We start from the raw sequence: 14324 nt of genomic DNA, 5'->3' as shown, positions 1-14324 counted from the left end.
ACCATTTGAAAGAGAGGAAACTAAGCAAAGAATATATGAAGCATAGGGTGGGATACTTGAGAAAAACCTCCAAGAATATTGTAGAGATGTAGAGGAAATCTCTCCACCTACCAATACTTGCTCACTATCACTTTCTCTTTCCCTTTCATGTAGGATTCCAATAATAAGACCTGAGACGCCAAGAAGTAATGGCAAAGTGGTTTTAAATCATTTGTATGAAAAAAAATCCACCTGAGACACAATAGGGATAGTGAATTGCAGAGTGAGATTTTGGAACCTTAAACTGATGGACCCAAATTGGATGTTGGTGTGACGATTGCTTTCCTTTATCCTGGAGACTTTTATAGTGGCGCATAGGGAAGATTCAGTCCTACTCCCAAATAATTTGGTTTTACTTAGTTAAAGGTGTTGAAGGAGGATTTATGTAAACATTTCAGTGGGTTTCCAGTTTCTAAGGGATCTCCTTGGGCATGACGTTACCATTGCGAAAAATATAGTTTCAGATTCAACCCTTAATGACAAAGGGATTGATGCTACTGTTGGAAGTGCATGTGGCTGGTCTATTTCCTGAGTGGCACATGACTACTCATAGATTTAACCATTGTCTTTTAAATTCTTATTTATTGCTGAAAATGTATTACAAAGTATTGTTGTATTGTTTTTTTCCTTTGAGTCATATGACATGGGGAAGGAGATAAGAATTTTAATGGTAAAGAAAGCACAAGCTACATTTGGAGATTTTCCAGAATTCTAGGGGGACTCAAAATAGCAAGCCAGTTTTGTATTTGTGAAATATTGTATGTGAATGATTGTGTATTTTAATCCTTAGACTGAGCTGAGAGAAACTTGAGCCAAGGAAGGGCATATAGTTCTGCATTCAGGAAAAATTTCTGAAGTAGCTGCAGCTTCAATATCAGTCCCTTCTGTGTAGAAGATATTAACCAACCTCCTACATATAGGGCCTTCCTGGTGTCTCTTCTAAAAGTGGATCATAATCTAAATTTACATGGGCAAGAACACTTAGAAAAAGAAAGAAAAATGAGAATGGAGACCAGGAAGTTACAAGCAACAGAAACAGGAGTATTTGAAGCTAGAGGTAGAATATTCTGGTCATTTAGATAGGTAAACAAATAAAGTAAGAGTATTAAGTAAAGATCAGGCCTCCTACCTCCAAAAAATAATGTACCACACTTCTTCTTTCAAGAATTGATATCTTGCATAATTAGACCAGGGATAGAAAGTAAAGTCCCTAAAAACCAAACAAAAGCTTACAAACAAAAAAATTGAGGAAAGAAATAGTATGATGTTTATTTTGCTAACAGCAAAATGAAACAAAAGAAAGACCAAATTTATTCTCTCTTAAGATGTCTACTTCAAAATATGTTGGAAGAGGAAAGAAATAAGTAGAAAATTTATGATCACTGGGGTGGCTGGGAAGCAACATGAATAGAGCACTGGCCCTGGAGTCAGGAGGACCTGAGTTCAAATCTGACCTCAGACACTTGAAAAATTTACTAGCTGTGTGACTTTGGGCAAGTCACTTAACCCCAATTGTCCTCCCCCCCCAAAAAAAAAGAAAAAAAAAGAATTTATGATCACTCATTGGAAAAAAAGCACTACAAATGAATATTAATTAATTTAAGATGATTTGGCATAGAAAACAGGAGGATTATGAACCCCACTCTTAACCAGTCTTGGAGAAGTAGAGTAAAATGAGAAAATTAAAACAAATAAATTAAAAAGAAGCAAGGAAGAGTAGTAATTAACTCAGGAAGTCAGCTATAGAGTAGGGAAGTAGAAAGGAGGGAGTAGTGCTCATCAGTGGAAATTTTTATCAGATTAATGAAAACAAAGCTAGGTATAGGGACCAAATACTTAAAATTGGAAAGGGAAAATCAATACAAAAGAAGTATATAGAGAAAACATGAACCTAAGAATTATATCCTTAAATGTGAATTGATTAAATTACTCAATAGAACAAAAGGATAGAATGGTAAAATGGTTAAGAAAACAAAATTCAACATTTGCTGCTTGCAATAAATACATTTTAAAAGAAATTCCTTGCAGAATATAAATGAGGGTTCAGACATTTAATATGAATCAAGTGACTCCAACTCCCCCCAGAAGTTACAGTAATACTATTGAATAGAGCAAAATTAAAAATCCATGACTTCAAAAGAGATGAAAATGACATATTTAAATCTATCTTAGAAAATGAAACAATACAATTATTAAATGAATTCACACCTAATATATCGTATCAAATTCATAAAATAAATAATAATTAAATTTCAAATATATATCAGTACTGTCATTAATTGTAGGTTACTTTAACATTGCTCTTTCAGAGATATGTCAATTTGAAAGAAAAAAAATAAAAAAAGGCATATAATAGACTTGTCAAACTTAGATTGCAAAAAAAAATATGCTATCTTCTGAATTTGAACATTAAAGAGTATACATGTGTATTAGCATTCTACAGTACCTTTATAAAGCTTGATCATATTTCAGGGCAGAAAGAAAACATAAATAAAACTTAAGTAGTCAAACATTGAATACATACTGTATTGATCATAAAACAATAAAACTAGTAATCAGTATGGGAAATACAAGCAAAATATGTAAATCTAAATAAAGACTAAATGATGCCACCCCCAAATGTATGTATCAAAGAACAGATCATAAAGATAATAACTATGCTTTTTCCAGTGAGTGTAAGGATAAAGTAAATATGCCTCCTCTCCTTATTAGTAATTGGCATAATTCTACAAGTTGTCCCAATAACAATAGAACAAGTAAGATAAGTTAAAAGTATGCATTTTGGAAAAAAAGATAACTAGCTGACTTAGTAGATAGAGTGCTGGGACTGGAGTCAGGAAGACCTAAGTTCAAATTTGACTTCAGACACTTACTAGATGTGTGATCCTGAATAAGTCACTTAACCTGTTTGCCTTAATCCACTACAGGAGGAAATGGCAAAGCACTATAGTAGTTTTGCCAAGAAACCACCATGTATAGTATGGTCCATGGGGTCATGAAGAATCAGACATGATTGAATGAGTACACAACAACAAATGAACATTGGAAAAAAGAAAAAAAAACATTGCAGATGCTGTGATGGTTTATTTAGAAACCCTTATAGTATAAGTAAATAAGCTAATCGAGATAATTAATAGCTCCAGGGAGGTAACAAGATATAAAGTGATCCTAACAAGTAAACATCCCAAGACACAGTCTGATTTTATATAAAGTCAATTACAGAAGATTCATTACATAAATGAAGGAAGGCAAATAATCATAAAGAGATTTAATATCACAGTTAAACTATGAAAATATCATAAAATCACTACATTAACTAGAGCAATTTATAGTTTTGACGTTTACTTTATATAAGTATACAAAAGAATAACCACATTGCAAAAAGATACAAAAAGTCTACCTAAATCAAATGAAATAATAAGAAAAATTAAAAAGACATATAATTATTAGACAAGCTGTATTTTAAAGTGTAATCCTCAAAACTACTTGGTGTTGATTATTTTTGATAAATTATTTCTTGATTTGTTTAATTTGGTAACTGTAGAAATGTAGATCAGTGGAACAGACCAGGTAAACAAAACCCAGAAGCTATTGAATATGGCAATTTGAAAGCTCCCAGAGCACAAGCTGTTGAGGGAAGGAATCTCTTTTCAAAATAAACTTCTGAGAAATCCAGAAAAAAATTTTCTTGAAGGAAGGAACCTTTTGTCAAAAATTAGATTTATACTAGTAAATTATACTACCTACCACAATACAGAAGTTCATATCATTATGAATAAAGTGGGGAGTGGGAGGACAGAATATGTCACCAGTGCAATACTCACAGCAGTTGCTATGAATATGCAGGCATATTTCCAGGTTTGAATTGCAAGATATAACAGATTCCTGTTCAAAGACAAAACCAAGATATTTATTCAGATACCAGAAAGACAATCCCACCATGGTAACAAAGAAGTTTATATACATCACCAATACAGGATGTGCCACCATCCTCAAGCCTTCCCTCTGTTGGGCCTCCCCACAAACAAGCTCCCACTCGGAAAAATTCCTCCCTCTCTTCCTCATGTTTGGTGCTCTGTCTCAGCTCTGCCTCTCTTTCTCTTCCTATTCCACCCATTTGGCAAGTTCCTTCCACCATGGGCTCCATGTGACTCAAATTGTGGCCTGGGCCAAAGCTCAGAGCAGGTCACATGGGCCTATTAAGGGGCAGGGAAGATCTTCAAATTCTCTTAACATTACAGGAATGAAAGGTGATATCTTTCACAACTATGAATTAGTGAATAATTGTCAATTAAACAAAGGCAACAAGAGGTGATCATGAAAAATAAGATAGAAAATATAGAATCAAAAATAATTTTGCATGAAAAAATGAATTGCCACTAGGAAAAGAGAAACTGTTAAGTGGGAAAATATTTACATCAAATTTCTCTGTAAAAGAACAGATTTCTATGGTATACAGAGAATTGACTCAAATGTATAATTCTAAGTGCAGTTCAAATGATATGAACAGTTTTCAGAAGAATTAGTACAAATGATCAACAATTATATGAAGGATTGCTCCAGATCACTAATAATATGAAAATTACAAATAAAAAGAACCTTTAGCTTTTGCTTCCTACTTATCAAGTTTTAAGGATGATTAAAAACTAGAGATAGTTAATGCTGGAGTTTACAAGACTGCAATATTAGTAGTTAAATTATGAATTATATGAGAAAAATGACTAAAATGTACATATTTTTTTACTTTTCACTTGTACTATAGGACATATACCCCAAGGAAGTCAATGATGGAAAGGAAGGTATTATGTATGGATAATGAAATAATCATAGCATTACTCTTTGCTCCAGTCAAAACATGAAATAAAATGGATACCTATAGATTAGGAAATGGCCAAACAAGTAATTCCATGTATGGAATATTATCACACTATAGGAAATGGTATATGTTGACCCAGTGGATAGAATATTCTACTTGGAGTCAAGAAGACATGTGTGACTTCAGAGAAGTCATTTACTCTAGAGCTTTCTGGATTGCAAAGTGGATTGTTCATGGGATTTGAACTCTGGAAGACTTGAATTCAAATTTTGCTTCAGACTTGTATTAGCCATGTGACCTTGGACAAGTCAGTTAACTTTTTTTGAGCCTCAGTTTTCTCATTTGTTAATTGGGGATAAAAAGCCAATATGGTTGTTGTAAGGATCAATGAGTTAACATATGTAATGTGTTTTTTGAACTTTACAACACTATGTAAATGCTAGCTATTATTATTACTAATCTTTGTTTGCTGCTATTTACTCATCTGTAAAATGGGGAAAATAATGGCATCTACCTCCTATGGCTGTTGTGAAGACAAAATAAGATCATATTTGTAAGGTGCTTTGCAAATCTTAAAGGGCTATATAAATGTTATTTTTTCCTCTTATTAATTCATAGAAGCAGGAGAAAACTTTTACGAAGTGCAACAAGGTAAAAAAAAAGTAGAGTCAAATGAAAATATAGATGATGACTATGAAAGACCAATACAGACACTTCTTCCTTCTATCCCTTTTTTGATCCCTCAAGTTTTAGTGTCCACAAATTGCCTTGTATTTATTATGTGTGTATTTTGTGTATGTGTATACATATGCTAATATATGTGTATGTATGTATACACACATACATATATCTGTGTAGATATTGTCAATATAAACTATATCTATATTCATCTTTCTATCTACTTCATATTGCCTTCTCTAATGAAACATATGTTGAGGACAAGGACTTTCACTTTTGTCTTCTTATTTCCATTGACTAGCAACAGTACCTGGCACAGAGTAGGCACTTATTAAATGATTGTTGATTGACTGATTAATAAATTGCAAAGAACACCACAATCTATTTTCTACTCAGGAAAGATATGGATATTATGGATGTGGAATGTGTTAACTACTGTTAGATGTTACTGTGTCAGTTTGCTTTGTTAAAATATTTTTCATTGCCAAGTGGAAGGATTCAAATGTGCGAGTGGTAGATGTTGTGAAGATTAAGGAAAATGGATTTGGAATAGACAGCAAAAGCAACAGCAAATTTATTTTTGGCTTTTTTGCAGAGTGAAAGATAGGGCAATTGGGGTTAAGTGACTTTCCCAAGGTCACACAGCTAGTTTTGTGTTAAGTGCTTGAAGCCAGATTTGAATTCAGGTACTCCTGACTCCAGGGCCAGTGCTCTATTCACTGTGCCACCTAGCCTCCCAACAGCAAATTAAATATATATAAAATGGTAATATAAGATTTGAACAAGAAGTAATAGATAACAGCAAGAAGAGAACTTTTAAGACTTAACTCACAACTAATTGCTTAATGAGTAGTATACATGATAAACACCATTGAAGCAACTTTTCCACTTGGGAACCCAGAAGCTAATTATGTATAAAGAGTCTGTAGGACCAAATTTTTTTTATTTTATTTCGGTAGACGTTCCCCTCTGCTGAAGAAAATGAATTAATCACCTAAATTTTTTTCATTTCATACTAATCTGAATTGGAAAATGTGCAAGGGGTTAACCCTTTAACAACAACAAAAAAACTGATATGCAAACAAGCTTGGAGTTGAGCAGAGTCAGGAAATAGAATATAACTTATTCCCTAAAATAAAACAATTCTCTTTGGAATGGAATACTGTAGCAAGCTCTCTTTGTAATTATTGCTTTATATTCCACATGATGAGTTAATAGCAGTTTGAAAGAGGTCAGCTCCTCACATTGGTTATGAATGATAGCTGGGGAATTAGAACTCAAAGATATATTGGAGCTTAATTATTTAGTGTGTCTGTTTCTCCCCTTTAGTGCTTGCCTCACAGGAATGTTGTGAGAAAAGTGCTTTGTAAACAATAAAGTACTAAATGAATATGACTTGGTGGTTATAGTATTAATCGTATTCACATCTGAGAGAAAACTAGCTTTAGATATGTGGAAAGAAAAATTTATTTCTCTTTTCCCCCCTTTCCTCCCACTGCTTTTACCTTGTGATGGCTGTTGTCCTTCTTGCTTGAGGAAGACCAAAATAACATCACTATGTTGGAGTCAAGGTACAATGTGTTCCACTGTGGCTGATCGGATCAACATAAGTTCAGAAGGTTCTACTGTAGGTCAGGCACAAATAATCCATATGAGTATTTGGATTGGAGATGTCTCTAAATTTGTGTATCTCGGGTTTCTTTTGAGTTACAGCAGTTTTGCTTTTCTCATAGAGTATAGCACCTTCTTTGATGTGGAAATGCCATGTTGAATGGTCCTATGCCAGTAAGTATCTCCCATGTCTTACAATTGATTCCAAAGTTCTTCAGAGAGACATTGAGAGTACCTTGTATTGTTTGTTCTGACCACCATGTGAGTTCTTGGATAAACAACAATCTGTCTTGTATGAGTTCTCTGTAAAATAGTCTTCTAGGGAAGCATATGTTTGGTATTCAAACAATGTGGCCAGTCCATTGAAGTTAATACTCTCTGCAGTAACTGAGTTTGAATGGTTGGCAGTTCAGCTTGAGAAAGGACATCCGCATTTTGTACCTTATCTTACCAGGTGATCTTCAGAATCTTTTAAGACAATTCAGATGGAAGCGATTCAGTTTCTTGGCATTGCACTGGTAGACTGGACAGGTTTTACAGGCATATAACAATGAGGTCAGCACAACAACTCTGTAGGCCTTCCATTTAGTAGGTAGCATAATACCTCTTTTCTTCCACTTTTCTTCAGTCTCCCAAACACTAACCTAGCTCTGGCAACGTGTGTATCAACCTCACTATCTATGTGTATATTGTTGGAAAGTATACTACTAACATAAGTGCACTTATCCATAGCATTCAAAATGTCTCCATTTGCTATAACTAATGGTTCCACATATGCATGGTGTGTTGTTGGCTGCTGGAGAACTTTTCTTGGTGTTAACTTTCAGGGCAAAATTAGCGCAAGTGGCAGGGAATAGATCTATATTCTGCTGTGTCTCAGTCTCAGAGGCTGCATTGAGTTCACAATCATCTGTGAACAAAAAGTCACGCATGAAAACTTGTCAACCTCTAACAAGTTTACAAAGGACTGCACTGGAGAATTGGGTGTCTGTTATCTATGGCTGTTTTTGTAATGTGACTACTCCTTTATAGAGTGGTCAATGGCATCACAATTATTTATATACATTTTTTTCTTCATTTTATACTCAACCAAAGTGTGACAAGATAAATTACTAATGTCACCATTTTATGAATGAGAAAATCATATCCAAAAGAAGTTGAGTGTTGTTCATACTCATATTAACATCAGAGCAATCATTTGAACCCAGATCTTCTGGATCCAGATCCAGTGCTATTATAATTATACCAAAACATTTCAGTATATAATTTACTGTGTAATTTAATAGCCTTCCATTTCATCTTGATATAAGAAATATTTCCTTACAATTAGAGTTGTCCAGACATGATATGATATGAATTAGTGGTTTGTTGTTATTATCCTGTCATCTCAGTCATGTCTAACCCCATTTGGGGTTTTCTTGGGAAAGATACTAGAGTGGTTTGCCATTTCCTTCTCTAGATCTTTTTTTTTTTACAGATGAGGAAACTGAGACAAACAGGGTTAAGAAACTTGCCCAGGATCTCACAGCTAAAGAGTATTTGAGGAAAGATAGTCTTCCTGATGTCAAGCCCAGTGTTCTATCCACTGTGGGACCCAGCTACTTGCAATTAGTGATTCTTTATTCCTGGAGGTAATCCACTGGTGTCTGGATGACAACTACCAAATATTGTAGATGTGATTCCTACCCAGAAAGGGTTTAGTTATATAGCATCTGAGGTCCCTTCCTGCTCTTTGATTCTGTGGCATATTTCTCAACTGTTCCATCAGCAGGAATGCCAAACTATGGAGGCAGAGTTGTCAAAGCCAAAGATTTCATGCAACTTGACCAAAAGGAATTCATTTATGATTCTGAGAATGGAAGGCAAGCACCCTTTCATCTTTCATGATTAATTTAAGAGAAGTTATTTTATTATTTAGGAAGGTGCACTCTTTTTAGAGATTCTTAGACTAAAATGTCAACTGACTGCCTATTGATATTCATAATATTTTTGATAATGACTTAATGATATTACTTTCCCTGGATAGAATTTAAGGTGGCAAATTGATGTCTTGGCAAGAGTATTTATTCTGAAGACAGAAGACCTTAGTTCAGATCCCAGTTCTTCCATTTACTACTTACATGATATTTTGTCTTTTATGGACCTTAGTTTCCTCATTTGCAAAATGAGGGGTTGTATTAAATTACCTTAAAGATTTCTTCTATCTGGAAACATGATTTTTCCCCTGCCTAAATGATGTTCATTGGTAGGTTTATATTTCCTCTTCTAGAAAGCAGTATACTATCTTCAATTATTATTTATTCAAACATTTAAGATCTGCCACAGTCTTATTGCAAACTCTGGATTTAATTTTATCTTCCACTAAACTCTTTCACATACTCAGACTCTACTAGCACTTCTTAAACTGTAGGTCATGACCCCATATGGAGTTGTGAAAAATTTGGCAACAGTAAAAGGTTTCTGAATGAGCAATGAACAAAAATTAATTTTAAAGTAAATACATGATGAATCTGAAGTATTTCTGGAAGTACTTGCCCATGTTGCATCTTGCAACTTCATTGCAGCCTTGGTTCTGAACAAAGCATGTGCACTTTGCCCCCAGTCCATGCAATGCCAACAAAATGTGAAAAGGAATCATGAATGAAAAAAGTTGAAGAAGTCCTGCTCTAACCAAATTAAACTACTTACTATTCCTTGAACATGCCTCCAAACTTTTTTTCTTAATATTTCTGTATCCTCTACTTGGAATGCCCTCTCTTCTTTCTCTTCCTATTAGCCCCACCCCTCACCCCAAATGGATCTCAGTTGAAGGGCACCTCAGTTCTATTTTTTCCATGATTTCTCTTCTTCTTAACCAGGTACTTGGTGTGTTCTTCTCATACAATTAACCAATCAGCAAACATTTATTAAGCAATTAAGTTTGTGCAAGAATTTACAAAGCTCTGGGGATAAAATAATAGAGTCCCTGCTCTCTAGAAGCTTACATTCTAAAGGGAGAGACTACTACATATGAATATTTACAGAATATATACAAAATGACTACACTGCAGTTTTGGTAGGGGACCCCCAGCAGCTAGAGGGACCAGGACAGGCTTTGTTTTCTTGAAATATTGGGTAAATACCAGTAAATTGGGCTAATGCTAATAGTATACAGATTTTCTGAATACATGCAAAATATATGAATTTTTGCATGTTTTAGATATTGCTAGATGATTAAAGTATGTAAAATATGACTGAAAAGGATGTGGGTATTTTTGTTATGCAAAAAAAATGTTTTGTCACATAATGCATCAGGAACTTTGATATTAAACTCTTAACCAAGAAGTAAAGCAATAACCATTTCAATTCAGCCTAGGCAAATGTGTCATATGGAACGAGCAATTAGTAAGTGGTATGAACAAAGAGAAATCACTCCTAGTTAAGTAGAATATTGTAAATAATGGATTTTATTCAAACAAGCAAAGTCCTGAATTACTATAAAGTAAACATCAATTATTCATACATTTTAATATTTTATTGTATCCCTCATAAACATTTACATTAGAACAGCAGTGAGCTAGGCTGCAGAGAATTAAACTAGGCCAATAAGACCCTCTACTTACAGACCTCTGTTAGGTATGCTCTCCACCACCTGCATGAATGTCATCAAGTAGTGAGGTTGGAAGGAGAGGTCTTTGCAATCTTTTAGAAAATGCATAGCTGCTAAAGGCAGCATAGCTCCCCAAAGTATCATAGTAAGATCACATGTGTACATTCTCCAGAGTTTTGAGTTTAGTCCTGGGTCCCATAGTTTAAGGACTTTGATAAACATGCAGTGGAGAGTAACCTGCATACTGAAGGTACTCCAGACCATGTCAGATGAGGAACAACTGGAGGAACTGCCAATGTTGAACCTGGAGAAGAAAAGGCATAAACCAGTGTCTAATAACATGTCTTACACACAGTAGGCACTCAATAAATATTTGTTGAATTGAATCAAATGTTGCAAGGAAGTGGTTTCTTCCAATCCCAGGAATCTTTGCTGATTACAATGTAGAGCAAAATAGAATCAAGTCTGGACAAAGGAATATTTTTATTGGATTTCCTAGTCAGAAGTTGAATTAACTTTTATTTCTCATTAATCATTGTTGAAAGATGTTGGAATCGAAAGATTCTCAATTATTCACGTGTTACCTTACATTGATAATTATCTTTCAGTGTGCACATTCTATAGCTATATATCTACAGATACAATGAGGATGCAATAAATAAGGACAGAGTGAGGACATGGTGAGGTGCTTTGACATTGAAAAGTTAGTGTGTGGTTTGTATGGCATTCGTAGGATCAGAGATCTTTAATCAGCCAATTAACATATGTTCAGAGAACACCTACTAGGTATAAGATACATTGTTAGATGTAATAGAGGGAGAGGGTAACAAAAAGAATAAGAAACAGTTTCTGACATCAAGGAGATTAAAATTTATATGAAGAACATTATATGTGTGTGCATAGATATATACATATACACACTTATAAACTCACATATTTATTTTTACACATACATACAAACATATATTGCATATCTGTTTATATATAAAACACCTTACACATAGTAGCCGTTCTCTGGACATATGTTAATTGACTGATTAAAGCTCTCTAATCTATTTCCTCTCCTGTGCTAATACAAACCACTCTACTTACAGCAGCAAATGAACATGCTAATCTTGTATTTGACAAGTGTAAAGACTTAAGGTTTTGTGATAAGAATTCATTATTTGGTAAAAATTATTGGGAAAACTGAAAAACAGTATTGCAGAAACTGGGCATAGAGCAATATCATATAGCACCTACCAAGATAAGGTCAAAATGGATATATGACTCACATACAAAGAGAGTTTAACAAGAAAATTAGAAGAAAACAGAACATATTACTAATCAGACTTATGGATAGGTGACCAATTTATGAATAAGCAAGAGATAGAGAGCAAAGTTAGGTTAAAAATGGGTAATTTTGATTATTTTAAATTAGAAAGTTTCTGTACAAATAAAACAAATGTAGTCAAGATCAGAAGGAAAGCAGAAAATTTGGGGAAAATTTCTATAGAGTGTTTATCAGGTAAAAGTCTCATATCTCAAATCTCAAATGTTAAATCTATAAGAATACAAGTCATTTCTCAATTGATAAATGGTTAAAGAATATGAACAGCAGTTTTCCAAAGAAAAATCAAAATAATTTATAGTCACATAAAATGCACTGCCATTATTGATTAGAGAAATGCAAAGTAAAACAACCTTGATATATCATTTTATACCTACTAGGTTGGCTAACATGCTAGGAAAAATAACAAATGTTGGAAGGGATGTAGAAAAATTGGGACCCTAACTCATTGTTGGTGGAATAGTGAACTGATCCAACCATTTTGGAGAGCAATCTGGAATCCTTTGGCCCAGCAATACCTCTACCTGATCTATTTCCAAAGATAATTAGGGGGAAAGAAAAAACAACAACTGTGTGTTCTAACATGCTTATAGCAGCTCTCTTTGTGGTGGGAAAGAATTGGAAATTGCATGGATACCCATCAGCTGGGGAATGACTGAACAAGTTGTGATATATGATTGTGATGGAATACTACTGTGCTAAAATAAATAATGAACTTAATGATTTTAGAAAAATTTGGAAAGACATATGTGAGCTGATGCAAAGGGAAGTAAGCAGAAACATTGTATACAGTAATAGCAATATTTTTTTTAAGAACAACTTTGAGTGAATGAATTATTTTGACTATTATATGCAAATTAAGTACAAAGGACATAAAAAGAGCCACTATACATCCAGAGAAAGAACTGACAGATATATAGAACACACACACACACAAACACACATTAATTAAAGTCTCTGTCTATACACACAAGCACAGACACACAAACACATACCTAATGGTAGTGATCTCTAGGACAGGGGGTAGGGAGGAAGGAAGAAAAAAAAGAAATTTACATGATAATTCTTTTGTATATTTGAAAGGAATAGCAAATTGTGCATTAATAGATTTGCAGTTTCATGTGCAATTGTCTTTTTTTATCGTACTATGTTGTGGAAATATTTGTTTTATTCCATCAATTAAAAATAAAATTAAAAAGAATTATTAAAAATACTAACTTTGCAATGTCAAAGTACTTTATCATGTCCCCACCACATTTTCCTATTTTAAAAAGGCTAAATAAAGAAGGGACAGAATTTTAAGTAAGGAAGGCATGCAAAGACATCAGGGTTTAGTAGAAAAGGCCCAGAACTGGGTGTTAGGAGCCCTGAGTTTAGTCCTAGCTTCGTCACTTGCTAACTCTATGATTCTGAGCAAAGTATGTAACCCTTATCAGCCTCAATCTCTTTATATAGAAAAATCGGGAGAACGACATCTGCCTCACATAGTTGTAAAGACCAAACAAAATAATGCATGTAAAAGTGCTCAGAATCACAAAGCATAATGTAAACATAAACTTGGATAATACTCTGATACATTATTGATAATATGAGTGCCAGTAATTATATCATAAACATTATCTACTAATATGATGATATTAATAAATGATTATAGTTATAACTATTATTAGGTTAATGTAAGTTAAAAAATTTTTATTTCCTATAATTGGAAAGTTAGAAGAGCACAGCAGGGCTGTTTTATAAGGAAAACCTGCTCTTGACAAGATTTATACCTTTTGTGCAATGTTGTTCCTGTGACGCCTAGTAATAGGAATTGTATATAATGCACTTTACAAATTATTGTATAACTAGAAGATCCTCTCTCTCTCTCTCTCTCTCTCTCTCTCTCTCTCTCTCTCTCTGTGTCTCTGTCTCTGTCTCTCTCTGTCTGTCTCTGTCTCTCTCTGTCTCTGTCTGTCTCTGTCTCTCTCTCTCTCTCTGTCTCTCTCTGTCTCTCTGTCTCTGTCTGTCTGTCTGTCTGTCTCTCTCTCTCTGTCTCTGTCTCTCTGTCTCTCTGTCTTTCTCTCTCTCTCTCTCTCTGTCTCTCTCTCTGTCTCTCTCTCTCTCTCTCTCTCTCTCTCTCTCTCTCTCTCTCTCTCTCTGTCTCTCTCTCTCTCTCTCTCTCTCTCTCTCTCTCTCTCTCTCTGTCTCTCTCTCTCTCTCTCTCTCTCTCTCTCTCTCTCTCTGTCTCTCTCTCTGTCTCTCTGTCTCTCTCTGTCTCT

The 14324-nt window shown here is 34.3% G+C and overlaps 1 long non-coding RNA gene across 2 annotated transcripts in view; it reads left to right on the top strand.

Annotated features, from left to right (window-relative positions):
• LOC138153013 (uncharacterized) overlaps nt 1–14324 on the top strand; it is a 665929-nt gene that overhangs the window by 175497 nt on the left and 476108 nt on the right. The gene's annotated exons all lie outside the window — the stretch shown is intronic.

The sequence above is a fragment of the Petaurus breviceps genome, unplaced genomic scaffold, assembly GCF_028583685.1.
Source record: "Petaurus breviceps papuanus isolate PSGF00001 unplaced genomic scaffold, PetGlider_PUasm1.0 90977, whole genome shotgun sequence".
NCBI classification, from domain to species: Eukaryota; Metazoa; Chordata; class Mammalia; order Diprotodontia; family Petauridae; genus Petaurus; species Petaurus breviceps.
This window is presented reverse-complemented; position numbering and strand designations above follow the sequence as displayed.